Source organism: Vombatus ursinus, unplaced genomic scaffold, assembly GCF_900497805.2.
Source record: "Vombatus ursinus unplaced genomic scaffold, bare-nosed wombat genome assembly UNPS02009835.1, whole genome shotgun sequence".
Classification (NCBI taxonomy): domain Eukaryota; kingdom Metazoa; phylum Chordata; class Mammalia; order Diprotodontia; family Vombatidae; genus Vombatus; species Vombatus ursinus.
In genome coordinates, this window is record NW_020949613.1 from 13,600,811 (window position 1) to 13,623,691 (window position 22,881).

Genomic DNA, 22,881 nt, shown 5'->3' on the forward strand with positions numbered 1-22,881 from the left:
ACACAGGTCAGACAGTAAGTGTCTTGGGCCATATTTAAACTCAGGTAGATGAATCTTCCTTGACTTCAGGCCAGGTGTCTACACTGGAGATTTATTATACTCTAATACAGATCATTTATAAATGCAATTTTCATTATTAAAAAGCTTCCAACCTTTTTGGTTTGTTCACAATTTGCAAAACTATTCTGAAGTCAGCCTTCCTTCCTTCTATTGTCCTAAACAAGAAAGTATTTTGTAATGAGTTGAAATTAAGGAAGGACTACACCTATTAGAAAAGAGAAGAAAGTTCTATTAATTTTGAGGTTTCAGTATCCCCAAAAACCAGGAATTATATCTTTGTAAGGGCTAGACTGGGACCCCATTTAGAGAATGAGTATGTGCAAGTGGTATCCCTGAGTATTCAGAGCTTCAGTGGACTGTAAGTACTCCAGCTGCATAACTCTTTGAACTATCTTGCCAGTTTCTACACTGGCTAGATGGGGGCATAATCCCAAAATGAAAAGCTCATATTCATTCCATTCTTCTCGAACTCCGTGATACCATTTAGTAACACCCCAATGGAATATCTTCCACATATTGTGTTTTGGTATTTCTTCAAGTACTTGCTAAAAGATACAGGGTCTAGTTGTTCTATAATACTCATGCCCATTTTATCTAGATGTTCAATGGATCCATCATAGTAACTGTAATGGAACCTTAGACCCCCAATGACAGAAATCAGAAGAAACCACAAAGAGATTAATAGGATCTGCTAGATAATTACTGAGAGTTTTCTGAATTCTTGTTCTTTTGACTCACTCAGAGCACCAACCAATACAGGAATAATGGTAAACTCATCCTTATGGCTTTCCATGGCTTTAGCAATATAAGGCAAATGCATTTCAATACTGTGTTCATCTTCATTTGTCTGCAGAGACATGTGCTCAAACATTCTTGTGTTACATAGCTCTCCATAAATCTTTTGATCAATATGAAGGTCATACAGAGGTGTTTTATATATATATATATATATATATATATATATATATATATATATATATGCACATACACACTGGAGAGTGCACATCAAGATAGATAGAGGCATATGATGGGAAGGCTCAAGGATGAATATTCTCTGGGTAATAGATGGATCCACTTGTTTGGAAGCATGAGCAGCAAAAGACCCACAGTATGTCCTGCATGTGGGGCAATAATGGCTCTAGCAGGTCTTTTTTTGTGGACTGTACTTGTGAGAGCCAACCTTCTAATTGTGCATTCAGTTCAGAACCTGAGGCTGTGTACCAGCTCCAGTCATGACTGGCTTATCCCCAGACCACTTGGTTTGATATCTTGGAACCTGTGTGGCCTACAGTGCATAAGGATGAATGAGGCAGCAGTGGTGGCTGCTGCAGGAACTGCTTGGGAAGGAGCCCTAGTTCTTTTAGTTTTGTTGTTGTTGTTGTTAATTAATTAGTTTGTTGGTTTGTTTATTTTTGATTTGATATAAACTGAAGGACATACATCATTCTGATTTCCATCTTGTGGACTTTCTTCTGATTATAAAAATTCTTTCTGAAAAGTAGTAAACAAAACTGAACACACTATCCTAAATCTGGTTTGATCAGGACAGAGTGTGTCAATAGTATCCTCTCCTTAATTTTGGAAATCACACTTCTCTTAATGAAGTATGAGATTGCATTAGCTGTGATATCATTGACTTGGCACATATTGCATTCTACTAAAACACGTAACCTTTTTCCATACAAATTAATGTTTAAGCATGTCTCTTAATCTAATAATTCTGTAGATATTTTTAAATCACTATTAAGACCAACCCAATACTCTAACCTGTAGAAATTATTTTCTACCAATCTTGTCATTAGCTATGTTAGTATTCAACTCAGTTTTGTCATTTGAAAAGTTGGTGTTATCTTTCCAAATGATTAGTAACAATTTTAAATACTATCAGGTCAAGCTTTGGTATTTAGGATACTCTACTGACAATCTCCTTTCAAGTTGAAGTTGAATCATACGTTTTTATTGTTGCAAACTCAACAAATTTTGAATCCACAAAAGTCATTCTTCAATCATTTCCACCTATCCATATAATTGAGAAAGAATTTGTTGTTGGTTCTGCATTCAATGACCTTTCAGATTGCTAGGACTCACTAGAACATGCATTCTTCTATTATTGAGAATCTAAGTCCACTTTTGTTGACATATTGATTTATCTTAACAGGGATATGTTGGGAAAGGAGGAGTTTGAGAAAGTCATCCCAAAGTCTTCTCAAAATGAAGGAAAGATTTTTTTTCGTTTAAAAAAATCATCTTGACTCATTTTATTTTCCAGCAAAGATAACAAAGAATAGAAAAGAATTTTTAAATGCCATTTAGTAAAACAAAACCTCAATCAAATTTAATAGAGTGTATTGTAACTATGTATAGTGGTACACAGTCAAAGTACTGTATCTCAGCAAAGAATGGAGGGAGAAATATTATTTTTGTCTTTTCTTTTGGGATAAATTTAACATTATAATTAATCAATTGAAGAAAATTTATTAAATATTTACTATATGCCAGGCTGTGGCATAAACCCTGGTGATACAAAAAAAGGTAAAATCACACACACACACACACACACACACACACACACAAAAGTCTCTGCCCTCAAAAAGCTTATGTACTAATGGGAACATAGCAATACAAGAATAAATAATTGCACGTAGAATAATTACAGAATAGAAAGAAAGACCTTAAAGGGGAACATGCATGTGCAGAGCTTCTTAACCTCAACTAAACTTATTCATACATAACAGATAGATTGATAGCTATATTTCAAAGAAATTGCTTTTTATAATCTTTGCATTTTATTTTACATATATTAAAACATTATTCTGAGAAAGCATCCATAGTTTTCAACAGACCAACAGACAAAGGGGTCAATGACACACAAAATGTTAAGATTGTCTGTTCTCCTAGCTGGAGAGACTGGGAATAGCTCCTGTATAAGATATTGATTGATCTGAGTCTTAAAAGAATCCAAGGATTTTGAGAGATGCAGGTGCAAAGTGAAATCATTCTAGGCATGACAGCCAGTCAATGCAAAGACATAGAGAGGATAGAGATACAATACTGTATGGGGGGGGTGTATGGGTGTGTGTGTGTGTGTGTGGGTGTCAGAGACAGAGAAAGACACAAAAACAGAGAAAGATAGAAAGAGAAAGAGAGAGAAAGAGAGAGAGAGAGAGAGCATTTATTAATGCTTAATGTTTACTATGTGTCAGGCATTGTCACTATATTAAGCAGTGAGAATACAAATATATTCCTTGTCTTCAAAAACCTTACATTCAAATGAAGGGGGAAGAAACTATAAAAGAGAGCTTGAGAAAGGTGAGTCAAAGGGGGAAAGTACCCAAGAATAAGCAAGTCTGCTAGGATGAAAGTAAGAAAATTCATAGAAAAGCAAAACCTGGAGAGAAATAAGCATAGATGGTTTGGGCACTTCTTGAAATGTGCATTCAAGCCAGGAATTTTCCAGTCAGAGGAAAAGGACGTAGAGAAAAAGGAATCTCCAGGGTAAGAGGACTGCTGGCTAATAGGTAGAAAAGCCTACACAGTAAAAAGTAGAGCCAAGAGAGAAGAGAAGAGCAGCAAGTACACCAATAGTACTGGATTATATTTTCACAGTATTTAATTCCTTATGTGGTTATTCTTTTTCTTTACATTTGCATTGTTATACTTATCATTAATATTGTTTTCCTAGTTGTCTTTTACTTCCCTTTTTTTATTCATAATCTTTTTATGCTGCTTTGTATTATTTATATTCATCATATCTTAAAATTTAATAATACTCTATCACATTAATATAGCACAATTTCTTTAGCAATTCCACATCAGATATGCTTCTTTTTTAAAATCTCAGTGTCTTTGCTACCACAAAAAATAAGGTTACACATAGTTTGGTGTATATTAGATGTGTCTATCTTTAACATCTTCATAATATATGTCTAATAAAGCATGTATGGTCAACAACTATGGAAATCTTAATCACTTAGCATAATTCAAATGCTTTTCAGAATTGTTGGACCAATTCACAACTCCATCAAGACTGTATTAATGTACCTGTTTTTGCACAAGCTATTCATTGATGACAATTTGTATATTTGCTATGTAGGACTTAAAAATAACTTGTTTTTATTTATATTTCTCTTTTTATTGGTGATTTAGATAGTCTTCCTTTTGATAGTTGACCACATAATTATTTTGAGAAGGGTTAGTTAATTGAAGGTATTTCTTGGCTATTACATTGTGAGTAAAAGTGAGTCAAAAATAGTATTTAGGGGAAAAAATCACTTGCTATGTTCAATCCTAAGTATAATTAAGACAATTAATGCATCTCTTCCAAACTCTAGATATTACAAAATATAAGTTCTTTGATTTTGGACCCAAGAAAGATGATGTTCGCACAATAACTTCAGTAAAGCTACTGTTTCTGATAAGAATCCAGGAAAATATATAAATTTAGGAGAAAAAACAAACTTTAGCCCAGGACATAGTCATGAAGAAAATTTGGATATCATCTTTTAAAAAGATACAAGGTTTTAAAAACAATAATCACTTCATATTTCTCTTTTGAGTGACAGTAAAATGAGTCAGAGGTACCAACATTTAAGACCTATTAGCCAATTTAGTCAGAAAAAGTTACCAGTGGTAACATCTTAACAGTGACCTATTTTCATGCTCTGAAATCTGCTCTACATTTTCACTCCTATAACCTTCTTGACCCAAGTGGTACTTTTTAATGTAATATGTCTTTTTTACCTAAGTATGCACATTTTTATATTGTTAACTTTAAATCTGTGTCATAAGTAGGCCAACCAAGTGTAAAATAAAGGTAATAAAAGACGTGAAAAGTCTTTCAAAAGTTACAGATGTAACTTTTTTTCTGTTGTTACAAACTCATCCATATCATCTTGTCTCTACAATACTAAGCTGAAAGTTTAAATTTAAAGCTTTATTTGTCTCTATCTACTCCTGACTTTACATTTTACACAAATTAAAAAAAAACAACTTTTCGATAATATATCTTTTATATTAGGTCATGAATGATTGGGCTTTGCAAACAATGGTATTTTATTAAAAGTCATACACATTTTGAGGTAATTTAATAATTATCCAACACAGTAAAAATAAAGCTACAGTTTGGGCATTGAGATAAATAGTCTTTCATAACCCAAACATCTGGATTCAAGTTTTTAATTGTGATAATTATTTTTTTAACTATTTTGTAATTTGATAATTTATTTTCAATTACTTTATTTAATTTTACTTTTCAACACACACTTCCATAAGATTTTTAGTTCCAAATTTTCTCCCCATCTCTCCCCTCTCCCCACCCCAAGATGGCATGCATTCTAAATATACCTTCCACCTATCTGCCCTCCCTTCCATCACTCACTGCTTCTGTCATCCCCTTCTCCTTCTATTTTCCTGTAGGGCAGGATAGATTTCTATACTCCATTGCTTGTATATTTTATTTCCCAGTTGCATGTAAATACAAATTTTAACATTTATTTTTAAAACTTTGAGTTCCAAATTCTCTCCCTTTCTCCCTACCCACCAACCCTCACTGAGAAGGCAAGCAACTCAATACAGGTTGTACACATATACTCATGCAAAACACTTCCATAATAGTCATGTTGTGAAAAACTGACTGTAATCCCTCCATCCTATACTGTTCTCCCATTTATTCTATTCTCTCCTTTGACCCTGTCCCTCTTCAAAAGTTTTTGCTTCTGATAACCCTCTCCCCCTATCTGCCCTCCCTTCTATCATCCCTTCTTTCTTATCTCCTTCCTCCATATTTTCCTGTAGGGTAAGATAGATTTCCATACCAAATTGAGCATGTATGTTATTCCCTCCTTAAGCCAAATCCAATGAGATTAAGACTCATTCACTCCCTCTCACCTCCCATCTCTTCCCCTCTAGTGTAAAAATTTTTTTGACTCTTTTATATAAGATAATTTACCCCATTCTAATTATTCCTTTCTACTCCTCCCAGTACAGTTGACTCTCACCCCTTGATTTTATTTATTAATATCATCTTTCCATGTTGCAATGTAAACAGTTCAACTTTAGTAAGACTCTTATGAGGGACAGAGCCAAGATGGCAGAGTAAAAGTCCTGACTTGCTTGAGCTCTCCCCCAAACCCCTCCAAATACCTGCAAAAAATGCTTCTAAACAAATTCTAAAGAAGCAGAACCCACAAAAAGAAAGAGTGAAACAAAGTTCCAGCCAAAGAAAACTGGATAGTTGATTAGAAAGGTATATAATGCAGGGTAGGGAGAGGAACACAGTTCTATGTGGGCGCGCAGGCAAATCAGTGAACCTGCAGCAGCCCTCAAAGGACTGAATCATGGGCAGCTTCCAGACTTCTCAAACAACAAATGCCAAAGACAACTTAGAAGGTCAGTAGGAAAGGCCTGTGACTGCAGTGAGAGAGAAACTCAGTATCACCCCAGTCCCTACACACAGCCCTGGGGCAGCGGCTACTTCCAGAGCTTTAGGCTCACAGACTGAGGTGGAATCAAGTGGCTGATCAGAGGGGGATTGTAGGGATCTCTGTGCTGATGCAGGATCCTCTAGCTTTGCCTGTGCTTGGATCTGAGTCACAGGTCTGGGTGTCAGTCCTGGAGAGAGGAGAAGTGCTGGCATGGTGGAGCTTGTAGTGGTGGTGAAGAGGAAATCCTCCTCACAGTTCCAAGGCAAAAAAAGAGTGCTTGTGGTCACTCAGAGACCAAAGCACAGGTCAGGAAAGGAGTAAAAGCCTTGCCCTTAATCATAGCACCTTGGAAGAACTGAAAATTTTCAGGTCCCTAGAAGTATCTCTGGAAAACAGATGCACAAAAACCCCGAAACTTGGGGCAGTACATTCTCCATACCAGAAGAAGACCCCTACCTTAAAGAGAGTTTAAAATTCAAGTCATTGGCTGGGATCATGAGTGAACTTTGGAATAAATAAATAAATAAATAAATAAATAAATAAGACCATAGAATCTGTCTTTGGTGACAAAGAAGATCAAAACATACAATCTGAACAAGACAACTAAATCAAAGCTCCTACATCCAATGCCTCCAACAAAAATGTGAATCAGTCCCAGGCCGTGGAAGAGCTCAAAAAGGATTTTGAGAAGCAAGTAAGAGGAGTAGAGGAAAAACTGGGAAAAGAAATGAGAATGATGCAAGGAAGTCATGGAAAAACTAGTCAACAGCTTGCTAAAGGAAACCCCAAAAATTACTGACGAAAATAATACCTTAAAAAATATGATCAAAAGTCATGATCAAAAAAAGAACCTAGACATCATTTTTAAAGAAATTATTAAGGAAAACTATCCTGATATTTAACAACCAGAAGGCAAAATAGAAATGGAAAGAATCCACCAATCACCTCCTAAAAGAGATCCCCCAAAGGAAAACTCCTAGGAATATTGTAGCAAAATTCCAGAGTTCTCAGGTCAAGAAGAAAATACTGCAATTAGCCAGAAAAAAACAAAACAAAACAATTCAAGTATTGTGGAAACAAGGTGAGAATAACACAAGATTTAGCAGCTTCTACATTAAGGGACTACAGGACTTGAAATATAATATTCTGGAGGGCAAAGGAAATAGGATTACAACCAAGAATCACCTACACATCAAAACTGAGTATAATCCTTCAGGGAAAAAAAATGGACATTCAGTGAAATAGAGGGCTTTTAGGAATTTTTGATAAAAAGATCAGAGCTGAATAGAAAATTTTAATTTCAAATACAGGACTCAAAAGAAATATGAGGAGGTAAACAGGAAAGAGAAATCATAAGGGCCTTATTAAGTTTGAGTTGTTTACATTCTTGCATGGAAAGATGATATTTGTAACTTATGAGACTTTTGTCAGTATTAGGGTAGTTGGAGGGAAAAAAATTTATATGTATGTATATACATAGATAGATAGAGGTCACAGGATGAGATGAAGATGAAAGGGTGATATCTGAAGAATAAAATGAAGGAGTGAAAGAAGATTATATTGGGAGAAGGAGAAAGGGAGAGGTAAAATGGGTTAAATTACCTCACATAAACAGACAAGAAAAGGATTTTACACTAGAGGGGAAATAAGGGAAGGTGAAAAGGAATGAGTGAATCTTATTCTCATCAAATTTGGCTTAAAGAGGAAATAACATACACACTAAATTGGGTATGGAAATCTGTCTTACCCTACAAGAATATGGGAGAGGCACAAGAGAGTAGGGGGATGATAGAGAGAAGGGCAGATTGGGAAAGGGGGTAATCAGAAGGAAATACTTCTGAGAAGGGACAAGGTCAAAAGAAAGAATAGAATAAATGGGGGAGGGAAGGATAGGATAAAGGGAGATAGAGTTAGTTTTTCACAGACTGTCTACTATGGAAGTGCTTTGCATGATTACACATGTATAACCTGTGTTGAGTTGCTTGCCTTCTCAATTAGGCTGGGTGGGCATGGAGGAAGGTAGAAAATTTGGAAACAAAAGTTTTAAAAACACATGTTGAAAAAAATTGTTTTCACATGCAACTGAGAAATAAGATATACAGGCAATTGGGTATAGAAATCTATCCTGCCCTACAGGAAAATTGAAGGGGAAGAGGATAATGGAAGGAGGGGAGAGATAGAAAGGAGGGCAGATTAGGGGAAGGGATATTCAGAATTTACGCCATCTTGGGGTGAGGGGAGGGATGAGATGGGGATAAAATTTGGTGCTCAAAATCTTGTGGAAGTGAAAGTTGAAAACTAAAAATAAATAAAATAAAAAATGTCTCTTATGATTTCTCTTTCCTGTTTACCTTTTCATGCTTCTATTGGGTTTTCTATTTAAAAGTCAAATTTTCTATTCAGCTCTGGTCTTTTCATCAGGAATGCTTGAAAGTCCTATATTTTGTTGAATATCTATTTTTCCCCTGAAAAAGTATACTCAGTTTTTCTCCTTAGTTGATTCTTGGATTTAATGCTAGATTCTTTGACCTTTGGAATATCATATTCCAAGCCCTCTGGTCCCTTAATGTAGAAGCTGCTAAATCTTGTGTTATCCTGATAGCGTTTCTGTAATACTTGAAATGTTTCTTTCTGGCTACTTGCAATATTTTCTTCTTGACCTGGGAAGACTGGAGTTTGGCTATAATATTCCTGGGAGTTTTCCTTTGGGGACTTCCTTCAGGAGGTGATCAATGAATTCTTTCCATTTCTATTTTACCTTCTGGTTCTAGATTATCAGGGCAGTTTTCCTTAATAATTTCTTGAAAGAGGATGTATAGGCTCTTTTTTTGATCAAGGCTTTCAGGTAGTCCAAAATTTTTTTAACTATCTCTCCTGGATATTTCACATTTTCTTCTATTTTTCATTCTTTTGGTTTTCTTCTACAACATCATGATTTCTCATAAAGTCAATAACTTCCATTTACTCCATTCTAATTTTTAAGGAAATATTTTCTTCAGTGAGCTTTTGGACTTCCTTTTCCATTTGGCCAATTCTGCTTTTTAAGATATTCTTCTCCTCACTGGCTTTTTGGACCTCTTTTGCCATTTGGTGTTAAGGTGTTATCTGATTCAGTATTTTTTTAGGTCTCCTTTAGCAAGCTATTGACTTGTTTTTCATTATTTTCTTGCGTCACTCTCATTTCTCTTCCCAATTTTTCCTTTCCTTCTATTATTTGTTTTTGAAAATCATTTTTGAGCTCTTCCATGGTCTGAGACCAATTCATATTTTTCTTGGAGGATTTGGATGTAGGTACTTTGACTTTGTTATCTTCTTCTGGTTGCATGTTTTCATCTTGTTTGTCAGTAAAGCAAGATTCTATAAACTGAGTTTTTATCTCTGCTCATGTTCCCAGACAATTACTTGAGTTTTAAACTCATTGTTAAGGTAGGGGTCTACTTCCAGTGTAGAGAATGTACTGTCCCAAGCTTTAGGGATTTTGTGCAGCTCTCTTCAGAAATACTTCTAGAGACCTGTAAATTTTCAGTTCTTCCCAGGTGGTATGATCAAAGGCAAGGTGTTTATTCCTTTCCTGACCTGTGCTCTGGTCTATGAGTGACCACAAGCACTCTTTTCTGCCTTGGAACTGTGAGGAGGATTTCCTCCCCACCACCACTACAAGCTGCACCACACCAGCACTCCTCCTCACCCCAAGACCGCCACCCAGAACTGTGACCCAGATCTAAACATGGGTAAAGCAAGAAAATCCTGCCTCATCACCAGCAAAGAGATCCCTGCAATATACCTCTGATCAACTGCTTGATACCCCCATGGTGTGCAGACCAAGAGATTCAGAAACAGTTCTGCTGCTGTGCCACCACCCTATGGTTGTGCAAGTGCCAGAGTTGGACCATGCTCACTCTTCTCACCCAGGACCAACAGACCTTTGCCACTGACCTTCTCAGTTGTCTTTGGCATTTGTGGATTGAGAAGTCTGGAAACCACCATAGTTCCTCTTGATTCAGTCCCTGAGGCCTGCTCCATGTTTTCTAGGCCCCAGTGTTGGCCAATGCAGCCCACACTGAACTGCTCTCCTCTCCCAGCCCAGCACAACAGCCCTTTCCTGTCAACCTTCCAGGTTGTCTTAGGCTGGAAATTTGTTTCATTCTGTCTTTTTATGCTTTCTGTTGCTCTAGAATTTGTTTAGTGTCATTTTTACAGGTATTTGGAGGGGTTTGGGGGAGAGCTCAAGAGAGTCACTATTTTTAATCCACCATCTTGGCTTTTCCCTCAATTTGATTCTTTATAATAGCCTTTTTTACATTCCTTTTTTTTCATGGTTTCTCACCTTGAAATTTAATATTTCATTTATGATATAATAGGCATTGGTTTCCACAGAATTTTTTTGCTTAAATAATATGTTTTCTTCAATAAAGAAATCACAAAGCATAAGTGCATGTGGATGAATAATTACTCTGATATTAGTTGTCTTTTCAATGTTCTATTTATCCTCATCACAACACCAGATTTTAGGTCATGAAGAAGAAAGGGGGAGGTAAGGAACTGGACCTGTGATTTCATAAATAAAAGGAAAACATTATAATAACACAGACTGACAACTGATCTGTACTATATAGTTTTATAGAGGTCCCTAGAACAATGAGAATTAGTTGTGTTGCCCAGAATCATACAGATTGTATGTTTATGATTTGACCTTCCTAATTGTAAGTTCAGGCTTCCAACTACTTCCTATATTGATGTTTTATTTGGAACTGGGGCAGAGAGAGAAGACAAGCAAAATGTTTGTTTCTCAGAAACCTCATATAAATTTTATTTCAGTTTTACTTTAGTTACAGATATATGAATTTAAGGCTTTAAAATAGTTTCATTATCTCTGTCATGAAAATGACTCTTCCAAGATTTTTAAGATATTATTTGAAGGGTATGATGACTTATGTGCAAGTATTAGTCTTCTTATGAAATTCGGACTGAGCATTAAACAATTTAAAATGTTTGTGTATTGTAGACAATTAGAATAGGTCTTTATCTTAGACAGCTGCATAGAATCCATTTCCTCTATTATTCTTTTGATAGGTCTGCTTTGGCACACAGGTGAGTCAGGCAGTCACATACTGGCAGAACTTCAGATATGTCTAGAAACTTTATTCCCTGAAAAATCATTCATGTGCTGGGTGAATATCGTTTCAAATTGGATAAGTCATTTCATCCCATCATTAGCTATAAGACTATAGTGAACATAACATTGAACTAAATTCACACTTAAAATGTTGAGAAAACAGCTACGGAAAATGATATCTGGGATCTGATTTATGCCAACTGATAATAACCAATTTTTAAGATGGAAAAGCTGGATACCTAAGTGGGAATATAGAATGAGAAGAGAGAGAGAGAGAGAGAGACAGAGACAGAGACAGAGACAAAGACAGAGAGAGACAGACAGAGAGACAGAGAGACAGAGAGGAGAACCTCGGCAATTTAATATGGACCATAGGGTTTGGGAGATCAGATTTCAAAGTTTCAAAAGAAAGATAAGAAGGATTCTATGGACTATATAAGTCCATGTAAGATAATGCAGGATACTGAGAAATATTTCAGATGAGAAGAAAGGAAGGATTTACTGAAAAGTCCAATATGAATGCATAAGGAACTCACAGACATACTAAAATGTAAATTTTTTTAAAAAGATATGTACAGATGATGGAATAAAGGAAAAGTAATCAAGAATCAATGCATGTGGATGACATGGTCATGGGAAAATGTCAGTAATACAGTATTTCAAAATAAGATAGTTTGGGGAACAAATTTCAGAACAACAAAAAAATTGCTTGGAGTGATGAGATAATGATGATGATGGCAATGATGACAATGTTGATGATGATGATGGTGGTGGTGGTGGCTTCAAGAAAGAAAATAAAATTGCTCAATTTTTTACTTTGTTTTTCTTTGCCAAGAATATTGAACGCTATAATAGAAAGGACAGAAAAAAATGGCCAATGGAAAGTTGCTATGTAAAATAAGTAAGGAAATAGTAAAGGATCATTTTGCTGCCTTTGATGAGTTCATTTCAACTGCCCTAGATGAACTATCCTTAGACTGCAAATACTGAAGGTAGTGTTGGAGCCTCAATCAGGAATACTTGAAATTTTATGGATAATGGGAGTATTGTGGAATAGAATAAGGGTAAATATACAAACTTTCATGAAATGAAAGAGAATGGAATCTGCAATCTATAGACTAGTGAAGGGGAACTTGACTAATTGGAAACATAAATCTAGAATGTATTCATAAAGAGATAACTAATGAGCATATATTTTTTTAAAAAATGATTCTGAGGGTCAGAATGGATTTATTTAGAGCAATCATTTTACTCTGACTTGCTTGCTGTTTAAAATGGTTGATAAATATGAAATAACAGGATAATGAGATTGGTATAGTTTATCTAGAGTTTAAGCAAAGCACTTGATAGTCTCTTTCACTTTCCCCATGGAAATCATAAATGATGGCTGGATGAAAACACAATTAGATGAATTGAGAATTGATTGATCTGAAGAATAGTAGTACAATATGGAAGGTGAGTTTTTACAGTATTTTATCTGATGGGGCAACTAAGTGGTGCAATGGATAGAGCACTGGCCCTAAAGTCAGGAGGACCTGAGTTCAAATCTGGCCTCAGACATATAATATTTCCTGGCTGTGTGACTCTGGGCACATCACTTAACCCCAATTGCTTCACACAAAAAAAGTGTTTTATCTGAAAAAGAATTGGGGGGGGGAGTGAAATGCCCAATTAATATGTAAACACAATGTGATTTGCCAAGCAACAACTAATGTGACCCTAGGCTAGATTAAGAGAAGTATAACTACCAGGCATTAGAAGGTAATAGTCCATCTGTACCTTGCCTGATAAAAGACAAATTTAAATATTTGTTCAAATTAAACAAAGGCATTAATAAACAGATGGTGAAGATATTTAAGTTCATACCGTATGAGGATTGAGTTGAAGAAGCGTAAAAAGTTTAGCCTAGGAGAAAAGAGACTAGAAAAGCCATGGGTGTTGTCTTAAATTTTTGAAGATCTGTATTCTCTTTGACTCCAAAGGATAGATATAGGAACTGTAGTTTGGAGTTTAAAGAAGGAAAATTTTGGTGTGAAATCAACAAAAATTCACTAATGATTAGGAGACTGCCAAACCAGTATGTGTAACCTCCAGAGGTCGGGCTTTTCCCCTTATTGTCTAGGTCTTCAAACAAATGCTAGATGAACACAGGTCAAGTGCATGGTCCTTCCCCCTCCACCCCATTTAATAGTAATTAATGTTTTCAAATTAAACATAAAGATAGTTTTTAACATTCATTTTTATAAGATTATGAATACCAAATTTTCCTCCCTCCTCCCCAAGACAACAAGCAATCTGATATAGGTGATACATGTACAACCATGTTAAACATATTTCGACATTAGTCATGTTGTGAAAGAAGAATCAGAGCAAAAGGTAAAAAAAAAAACCACAAGAAAGAAAAAAAAAGTGAAAATAGTAGACTTCTATCAGCATTCAGACTCCAGAGTTCTTTCTCTGGATGTGGATGGCATTTTCCATCATGAGTCTTTTGGAATTGTCGTGGATCATTGTATTGCTTAGAAGAACTAAGTCTATCATGTATTATGTTCTCCTAGTTCTGCTCACTTCACTGAACATTGGTTCATGTAAATCTTTATAGGTTTTTTTTTTTGAAATCCATCTGCTCATCATTTCTTGTAGCACAACAGTATTCCATTACATTTGTACACCACAACTGGTCCAGCCATTCCCCAATTGATGGGCATCCCTCAATTTCCAATTCTTTGCAGCCATAAAAATAACTGCTATAAATATTTTTGTGCATGTGGGTCATTTTCCTGTTTTTATGACCTCTTTGGGATACAGACCTAGTAGTTGTCTTGCTAGGTCAAAGGGAATGCACAGTTTTATAGACCTTGGCCATACTCCCAAATTGTTCTCTAAAATGGTTGGATCAGTTCACAGTTCCACCAACAGTGTATTAATGTCTCAGTTTTCCCATGCATCCTCCAATATTTATCATTTTTCTTTTCTGTCATATTAACCAATCTGATAGGTGTAAGATGGCACCTCAGAGTTGTTCTAATTTGCATTTCTCTAATCAGTAGTGATTTAGAACATTTTTTCATATGACTATAGATAGCTTTAATTTCTTCCTCTGAAAACTGCCTGTCCATATCCTTTGACCATTTATCAGTTGCGTAATGACTTATGTTCTTATAAATCTGACTCAGTTCTCTATATATCTGAGAAATGAGGCCTTTATCAGAGACACTGTAAACATTGTTTTCCAGCTTTCTGATTTTCTCTAATCTTGTTTGTGTTGGTTTTGTTTGTATATTTTTTTTTAATTTAATGCAATCAAAATTATCCATATTGCATTTCATGAAGTTCTCTGTCTCTTGTTTGGTCATATAGTTTTCCCTTCTCCATAGATTTAAGAGGTAATCTATCCCTTGCTCTCCTAATTTGCTTATGGTTTCATCCTTTATGTCTAAGTCATGTACCCATTTCAACCATATCTTGGTATAGGGTGTGAAATATTGGCCTAAGTCTAGTTTCTGCCATAGTATTTTACAGTTTTCCCAGCAGTTTTTCTCAAATAAGGAGCTGTTATCCCAGAAGCTGGAGACTTTGGGTTTATCAAACAATAGATTACTATAGTCATTAACTATTTATCTTGTATACCTAACCTGTTCCACTGATCTGCCACTCTGTTTCTTAACCAGTTCCAAGTAGTTTTGATGATTGCTGTTTATAATATAGTTTTAGATTTGATATGCCTTAGGCCACTTTCCTTTGCATTTTTTTTCATTAATTCCCTTGATATTCTTGACCTTTTGTTCTTCCAGATGAATTTTGTTATTAGTTTTTCTAGCTCTATAAAATACTTTTTAGTAGTTTCATTGGAATGATGATGAATAAGTAAATTAATTTAGGTAGAATTGTCATTTTTTATTATATTAGCTCAGCTTATTCATGAACCAATGATATCTTCCAATTATTTAGATCTGACCTTATTTGTGTGAAAAGTGTTTTGTAATCATGTTCATATACTTCTTGGGTTTCTCTTGGCAGGTAGACTCTTAAATATTTTATATTGTCTACAATTACTTTAAATGGAATTTCTCTTTCTATTTGTTGCTACTAGACTTTGTTGGTCAGGTGCATTGTTGAGGAGGATGCTTCTTTGATATAGATGACTGTGGGTTTCCTTTCTGATCTAAGTTTAGTGAGTCTATTATTCTACGGAAATGAAAGATAAGAGATATGACTTTGGGATGACAGAGAGAAAAATTAGAGCCACTGTGGAGAGTGAGTCCTTGAATAGGGGAGGATACAGGTTGGTGCCATAGGAACTAGATACACATTCTAAAGCCAAACTCTGTTATTATACAATATTAGTAGGCTGAATTATGTTATAAATTTATATCTACTATCCCATTCAATTTATAACCTAACTCCTTTTCAAAGGTCAGCTAGGTAGCACAGTAGATAGAGCACTGGGTTTGGAATCAGGAAGGCTCATCTTCATGAGTTCAAATCAAGGTTAAGATACTGGCTAGCTGTATGACCCTGGACAAGTCACTTAACTCAATTCTTCATCTGTAAAATGAGCTGGAGAAGAAATGGCAAATTTCTTTAATATCTTTGCCAAGAAAATCACAAAAAGAGGGTCACAAAGAATCATACATTATTGAAACTGAACAAGAACAACAAATCCCTTTCAAAGCTTACTGAAATGTCATCCCCCTTGGAAATTTTCCCTAGTTCATTGAATTAATGCTAATTGAATTGAATTGAACTTCTCTGAGAATCAGCTCCATCATCTTTAAAATAAGAGGGTTGGATTATGTAATTCCTGAAGTCCATCTTAGTTCTAGATCTTAATATTATTAAGTTATCTTATTTGTCTAAGTTGCATGTCTGCAATGGGCCTTGACATGCTAAGGGTGCCTAAATATCCTGTGACACTTATTGGATAAACCAAAGTGAAGATGATTCTAGGTCTGAAGCAAAGAAGAGAAAAGGCCAAATAATGGTAGAGTTGGTTAAAGATCTGCAACAATGCAAAGGAACAAATGACAAAATATCAAACCAGTAGAAGGAGTATGAACTAGAACTGTAAGAGAACAAAAAGGAAAGGGAAAAAAGCAGGAACTGAGGCAGAAAATTGTCAAGTCAGCCAAAGGAATGAAGAAAAGCTTGCAGAAACTACATAGTAGTGGTGCCACCTGACAAATGAATTCTAATTTGCTATCTTCCTTTTAATTCATTTGGGATTGCTTTGATTTTTGAAGGGAAAAATGTTCTACTACACGTAGCACTACAGCTAAAATGGTCTTAGTGCTTTTCCCTGGTTATGGTATTCTGGCTCCCATTTCTCCACCTTTATACAGACTGGTCCCCACGCAAAGAATGTCATCCCTCTTCAGCATTGACTCATAGAACACCTAGCTTCCTTCAAGGCTTTGTGTGATCACACAGTTCATTATACAAATTAATTTTTAGGAGGCACTATGACTGGGAGAATTATGATATGCTTTCTATAGAATTGAATGGAATCTCCTTGAGAATAGGGACTATTTTGTTTGGCATTTTTTTTATCCTCAGAATTTAGCAGATTTCCTGAAATATAGAGTATGAGCTTAATACATGCTTATTTAATGACATATTTCAACCTTTAAAAGTTCTTAATTTTATCAGTGATCCAGAAACAGTGTCTCCTGTTTCTTTTATCAATCTTATACTGAACTTCTTTTCTCTCCTATCTGCCCCTCAGCCTTTTCCTCACTGTCTACTTTAATTTTCCTTTACCATCTAGTACTTTTTACAATGCTAGGCTACACACACACATATACGTGAGGGCACACAATAAATATATAAATATATATGTGTATATGTATGTACACACATACATATACATATACATGCACACAAATATATATGTGTGTATATATGCATGTATACACACGTATATATGTATACACATGCACACACATGTACCTACATATATATGCATATAAACTCTAATTTTTTGAATTACTGATTGATAATGGATTTATGAATTTCAATTCTTAATATGCCACTCTGTCTTGTAGCAATGGAGGAATCATCTCTAATTTGGATAAAATAATTTGACAGTCATCTGACCTACCCACACTGGGGTAACCACACTATATTCTTGCATTAAAATTGCGTTTTATCATTGTTCAGAATAAATGGGTTCTCACCTGGGGCTTGGCTTTATTCATCCTGTATAGGAAGAGTTTCACTCAACTATGCTAGACTCCCATCTTATCAATTCTAAAATGAATCCAGTAAGAAAAATTAGCATCAAAATTTGTTTCTGAATGCAGAAAGTGGGACATAATTACAGCTACAGATTTAGATTTTAAAACATAGCTGGGTTGTGACATCTTCACTAAGGAGTCAGTTAGTGTTGACAGAAACATTGTTTCAGACACTTAAAGAAATATACAGACATACATAACAACCAGTGACTGGAGTGGGAAAAAGAAGCTGTTTGCTGGTTGTTAGCTGTAAATAAAGGACATCACTTTCCTTGAAAGCATTGTGGTAGGAAGTAGCTCAGAGAAAATGAAATCTTTTCAGTAAATATTTCCATTCCCCAATTTTCTAAATTTAGTATTCTTATCTGTACGTTTAGAGCTATTCTAAGGAATTGGCAGGTGTTTATTAAAAACATTTCTGACTTGTATTATCATATTTTAATAGGATATGACTGTCACATAAACAGTGGAAAAAGTCACTACTATTTTGGGGAAAAGCATTTTTGCTTCTTTCTGCATCAGCTAGGCAGGCATTCTACAAACAGATCCAAAAAAAAAGGCCTGCTGAAGTACTGCAGAGCCCATATTAGGGCCTTTTAGTTCTGGCCAAATTTCAAAGAGAGATCGAGGTCTTGTACTATGGAATTTCCAGGTAATATAATTACTATTTCATGAAACAGTTTTACATCTTAGCTTGACCACAAAAGAATAAAAGATTTGCAAAAGACAAGATCAGTTAATTGATCAGCAACATTTTGATAATTTGGCTACATACTTTTGCCCAGAAAGATTCAGTCTTTCATCTTTTGTTAGTGTCAATGAATGTTAATAATTTCAAACAAAACAAACAAACAAAGAAACAAAAAACAACAACAGTGATTTGAAGTCCTATCATATTTTGGGATCTGGTTGCATTGATCTGCATGAATCTAATCAAGAGGGTATATATGGCTTAAGAATAAGGCCAATGTTTTGTGACTGTGATATATTCTTCGTAATTAAAAACAGCTGAGTAAGGATGTTTCGTGTGTTTGATTTTTTCTGCTCTAGTTGCAATCCTAGGGGCATGTCCGTTAAAGAATATATCATTTGTAAAGTGCTTTGCAAACCTTAATGTGCTCTATAAATGCTAAGTATTATTAAAAACAATAGTTGTAGTTGTGAACACTAGTAATATCCATTTTCTTTCTAACTCTGATTCCTATAATCATCCTTTCGCTCATAATGCTTCTCCACTCTCTACTACCCCTCACCTCCATTTGTGTGTAGTGCCGTCCTCATTCCTCTGCTTCTGTTAGAAGCCACCCACCCCTTATGAGCCATATAGAATATATAGAACATCCCTTGTTTGTTCCCCTGATGGGGATAAAAATGTTCCTGTGGGCTAGGCAAGATAGAAGTTATCATCTAAGCTATTGTAAAAACACCCAGCCATTTATTCAATGAAGATAAGTAGACTGAGATTGGTACCATTTGATTACTTTTTTAAGTATTTTTCCCATTTTAGGGGAAAGATTGTAGAGGGTGCAAATTACATATGGAATAAAATACAGCTGCTGCAGATCCTGGATTGGAAGAGGATGCTTCTCAGGGATGCAAATTACTGCACTTTTCCTCTCCTCCCCTACTTCCCTACTGTTGTATCTGTTGAAATGGCACAATCCACACCATTCATATCACATACTAATGACTAGGTCCAGAAATCTAAAATAAGAGAAGAAAGAGTCAGAGCCAAGTGAGAAAGAGAAGTGAAATTAAAAAATAGTTATCAGTCTTCACCAGTGAAACTCCTCCAATTAACTGATAATCCATCTGCTTATTCCCCATTTGTTAGCAAATTCTAGCTCCCTTTTAACCCTTTGATACTGAATCCCAGACTACTAAAAAACAAAGCCCCTTAATGCTGCCATCATACATCAGTGCTCTCATCATAATGTCTTATTGTCCCATCTTTCCATAATTCTTATTCTTCTTACACTACTTTTTGCCTTCATAACCTTCATTCAGTCTTTTCATACCTCAGGACTTTGTGAGACCCTGTTCTGGCTACTATCCTCTTCTTTTATCAAAATTAAACCTTAGGAGAATGAAATTAACTCTAAATTTTACTCTTTTATGTAAAATATATTTCCATATTAGTCATATCACATAAAGCAACAAAAATAAAGTAAGAGAAATATAATTTCATTTGTATTCAGAGTTCATCAATTCTTTCTTTGGAGGTAAATAGGATTTTTTTTCATCATGACTCCTTTGGAATTGTCTTGAATCATTGTATTGATCAGAGTACTCAAGCCTTTCATAATTGATCATTATTAGAATATTACTGTTATTGTGCATAATGATCTCCTGAGTCTCCTTAGCTCACTTTGAACCAGTTTGTATAGGTGCTGCCCTTTTTTTCTGAAATTATCCAATTCATAATTTCTTATAGCACAATAATACTTCATCACAATCATATTCTAAAACTTATTCAGCCATTTCTCAATTGGTAAGTACTCCCTCAATTTCCAATTCTTTGCTGGCACAAAAAGAGTGTGTATACACACACATATACATATATACATATATATATAAATATATACACACACACACATACACACACACACATATATGTATAATATACTTAGACACAACCATACAATATACACACACGTGTGTGTGTGTATACAGATATACACATATATAAATATAAAGATGGATAAATGCAGGTGTATATATGTGTATAAATATACATATATATATGAGTATAAGTGTGTGTGTGTGTGTGTGTGTTCTAATCCTTTTTCTTTAATCTCTTTGTTGTACATTCCTAGTAGTGGTATTGCTGGGTGAAAGGGTATACAAAGTTTTATACCTTTTTGGAAATAGTTTCAAGTTGACCTACAGAGTGATTGGACCAGTTCACAATTCTACCAATGGTTTGTTAGCCTACCTATTTTTCCTCATTCCCTCCAGAATTTGTCATTTCTGATAGGTGTAAAAGGGTACCTCCAAGTTATTTTAATTTGTGTGACTCTAGCCAGTAGTGATTTAGATAATTTTTCATATGACTATAAATAAGTTTGATTTCTTCTTCTGAAAAACTGCCTGTTTGTATCTTTTGACCACTTATCAATTGGAGAATAGCTCTTATTCTATAAACTTGACTCAGCTCCTTAGAAATTTGAGAAATGAGGTCTTTGTCAGAGAAATTTGCCTTAAGGTTTTTTGATATTACTTCATTATCTATTGCACTTTTGTTGAAAATGTAGTTTCCCTGGTTATTTTCTTTAATTAAGTCTATTTTTGCTTTTTCTTATTTTCCCTGAAATCATGATAGCTACTCCTACCTTTTTTTCTTTTTTAGTTTGGCTAAAGCATAATTGATTTTTCTCCAACTCTTTATTTTAACTCTGTATGTCTTTCTGTTTCAACTGGGTCTCTTATAAACAACATATTGTTGGATTCTGATTTCTAAACCATTTTGCTATCTGCTTCTATTTTACTGGTGAGCTCTTCCCATTCATATTCAGTTATGCCAACTAATTGTGTATTTCTTTCCATTCTGTTTTCTTCTGTTTATCCTTTTCTCTTTCCTTTTATCCTGTCTCTTCTTAAAATCAGTTTTGTTTCTAACCACTGCCTTCCTTAATTCACTTTCTCCTTTGCCATCCCCCCTCCATATCTTTTATCTCTTTCCCATCCTATTTCTCTATTAAGTAAGAGAGATTTATATATCCAATTGAATGTGTGTGTGTGTGTGTGTGTGTATTCTTCCAGCTTTGAAACAATTCCAATGGTAGTAAAGTTCCAGTTTTCCCCCACAATTTTCTTCTCCAATATAAAAATTTAGCCTTGAGTGCCTCTTTTATGTGAAGAAAATTCCTCCCTTCCACCTCTCCCTTACCCCTTTCCCCAATGAATTCCTCTTTCTCAATCCTTCATTTTCTTTTTTAGAGATCATCCCAACATAAGCAACTCACACCTATGCCCTCTGTGTATGTGGACTATTTCTAACTGCCCTTCTAATGATTTTTTAGGAGTTACATGTATCATCTTCCCATTTAGGAATGTAAACAATTTAATTTTATTGAATCATTTATGATTACTTTTTACCCTTTTAAGCTTCTCTTGAGTCATGTATTTGAATACACATTTTCTATTCACCCCTCATCTTCCCATCAGAAATATTTGAAAATTCTCTATTTCATTAAATGCTCACTTTTTCCTCTGAAGGATTATACTCAATTTTTCTGAGTAGCTTATTCGTGGTTATAATATTAGCTCCTTTGCTTTCTAGAAGATCATATTCCAAGTCTTCCATTCATTTAATGTGAAAGCTGCTAAATTTTGTGCGATCCTGACTCTGGCTCTACAACATCTGAATTGTTTATTTCTGGCTGCCTTACCTAGGAGCTCTGGAAATTGACTCAAAATTCCTGAGAAATTTTAGTTTGAGATTTATTTCAGGAGGTGATTTGTGGATTCTTCAAATTTCTGTTTTACCCTCTAGATATATGACAAAAATTTACCAGCCTCAGATAAAGAAGTAGATCATCTTGCCCTTCTCTTTGCTTGGACTTAGGTTCAACCACTGTACTTATACTCTTGATCTTATCTTCTTATGTTCTCAATCCCATTTCCTTCTGTTTTCTCCAGTATATTTGTCTGTCTGTCTCTCTCTTTCTCTCTCTCCCTCTTTAGATATTCCTATTTATTGATATATTCAATTCTGCTTGCAAATATGTCAAATTCCTCCCCCACAGCCCAACATTAAAACCTCTCATAATATCCCATTGTGCCTATTATCATTTTATATCTAGCCTCTTTTTCCAAGTCAAACTCCTTGAAAAATCTATCTGTTCTTATTTCTACTTCCTCTCATCTATCACTCTTATATGAAATCTGGCTTATTGACCCATAATTCAACTGAAACTTTTCTCTCCAAAGTTACCAATGAGCAGCATCTGCCCTTCTGCCTAGTCTTAACCCCACAGAACAAGATTCCCCTCCTGTATTAAGCTTATCACCTCTAATCTTATCACCATGCTGCCTTTATCTACAG

At 35.0% G+C, this 22,881-nt stretch overlaps 1 pseudogene; it reads right to left on the reverse strand.

Annotated features, from left to right (window-relative positions):
* Positions 1-408: 408 nt before the first annotated feature.
* Positions 409-17,795, reverse strand: LOC114036412 (annotated as a pseudogene).
* Positions 17,796-22,881: the final 5,086 nt, after the last annotated feature.